Source organism: Chinchilla lanigera, unplaced genomic scaffold, assembly GCF_000276665.1.
Source record: "Chinchilla lanigera isolate Chin_1 unplaced genomic scaffold, ChiLan1.0 scaffold00167, whole genome shotgun sequence".
Lineage (NCBI taxonomy): Eukaryota > Metazoa > Chordata > Mammalia > Rodentia > Chinchillidae > Chinchilla > Chinchilla lanigera.
The window spans coordinates 254,641-256,599 of record NW_004955568.1 but is presented as its reverse complement, the minus strand read 5'-3'; the positions used below and the strand labels follow the sequence as shown (position 1 = coordinate 256,599).

General features: G+C 38.5%; 1 protein-coding gene across 1 annotated transcript in view; it reads left to right on the top strand.

Moving 5' to 3' along the window:
- Positions 1 to 1,959, top strand: part of Polr3c (polymerase (RNA) III (DNA directed) polypeptide C (62kD)) — a gene marked incomplete in the record, with an annotated part of 20,220 nt that overhangs the window by 6,454 nt on the left and 11,807 nt on the right.

Here is a 1,959-nt window from a genome sequence, read left to right as displayed (position 1 = left end):
AAAAAAAAAAAAAAAAGAAAAGAAACGGTAGACAGTTAAATCCAAGCTCCTCACCAGAAAACCTTGTACTATATTTAAATGTTTCTCTCTGATATTTTTCTCTTTTTCAGCCCATCCCAGATGATGGTATTTATTGGCAGGCCAACCTTGACAGATTCCACCAACACTTCCGTGACCAAGCCATTGTGAGTGCAGTTGCAAACAGGATGGACCAGGTAGTACTTCAGTTGGTTTGTCAGTGAGCATCAGGAAATGAAGACATTCAGTTTGTTGCCATGGCTATTAGCCATTGGCAAGAGCTGAAAACAGCATGGTGAATTCTGAATTCCTATTACTTTTCAACCCCAGACAAGCAGCGAGATTGTGCGGTCGATGCTTCGGATGAGCGAGGTTACTACTTCCTCTGATGCCCCCTTCACTCAGCCATTGTCTTCCAATGAGGTGAGTTTCATGTTCATATGCTTGCTTTCTGACACATTCTTGAGTATTACAACGATCTGTTTATAGAGAACTTGGGTTAGGTTGAGGCCTAAGACTTAGGAGAAAGGAGTTTTGTTGTTTACATTTTTTGAAATGTTCTGTTTTTTAGGATCCAGCTTTTAAAAACCTACACCGTTAGCCAGATGCAGGAGTGCAAACCTGTGATCCCAGACTCTGGGAACATGAGGCCAGAGGATTGCAGATTCAAACCCAGCCTGGGCAACTGAGACCCTGTTTCAGAAATCAAAAATAAAAACAGGCTGGGAATGTAGCTCAATGCAGAGGATCTGGGTTCAATTTCCAGTACCACCAAAAAATAAGGATTTTTGTGTGTATAGCTGTATTATTTTTAAACTTTTTTTGTTTTTTTGAGATAGGGTGTCACTATGTAGTTCATACTGGCCTTGAACTCACTGTGTAGCATAGGCTGGCCTCAAACTTACAGCAATCCTCCTGCCTCAGCCTTCCAAGTGCTGGGGTTTTAGGCACACACCACCACACCTGGCCTAAATTTTTTTTAGCTTATTATGTAACAAAAGTAAATACAGTTTTCTTTTCTGGTGAAAGAAGTAATTTTGTAACCCATATTCAAATAACAATGAAATGTATAACTGTTAGTTATAGGTCCTTACAGTTCCTGAAAGTACAATTTCAGGAGAGTAGAGATGTCCTGTATCTTCTTGTGGCTGGTTAGATACACAGATCTATACAATTGTCAATACTCATCAAACTAAACCATTAAGATCTGTGCTTTTTATTGTTTGTAACGTACTTTAATGTAAAATACACATAGTTTTGCATAATTCTAAAGATCCTTGTCAGTAGATTGTTATGCATCTTTATTCAGATCTTTTTTCACATGGTCTAACATGGGTGTATGTATATTTTAACCCCAAAATGAGGTTGTACTCTGTATACTATTCTATGACTTGTTTTTACTTTTGTTTTGAGGTACTGAGAATCAAACCCATGACCTCACATATACCAGGCAAGCACATTATTGCTGAGCTACATCCCCAGCCCTGTAACTTCTTTTTAGATGACAATATATAAAAAACTTTTTGTGTTAGTATTCATAGAGTTCTCATGCTTTATAATGACTGTACCATATTTCACTTAATGGCCAGGCTGTAGTTTAATTAATTCCTTATCACTAGTCATTTAGATTATTTCTTATTTTTTACCTTTAAAAACAATGCTAATGTGAATTCTTTTGGACATTTTTATATTTGTGATATCAGTATTAAAATGTCTAGCCTGACACAGTGATGCATGCCTGAAATCCCAGCCATGGTAGAAGGATCGAGGTGAGTTTGAGCCCAGCCGAGGCTACAGAGGGAGTTCAAGGTCGGTCTGAACTGCATAGTGAGACCTTGTCTCAAATAAAAAAAAATTTTTTTAAGGGGCTGGGGATTTAGCTCAGCGGCAAAGCACCTGCCTGGCAAGCGCAAGGTCGTGAGTTCGGTACCGGAGAAAAAC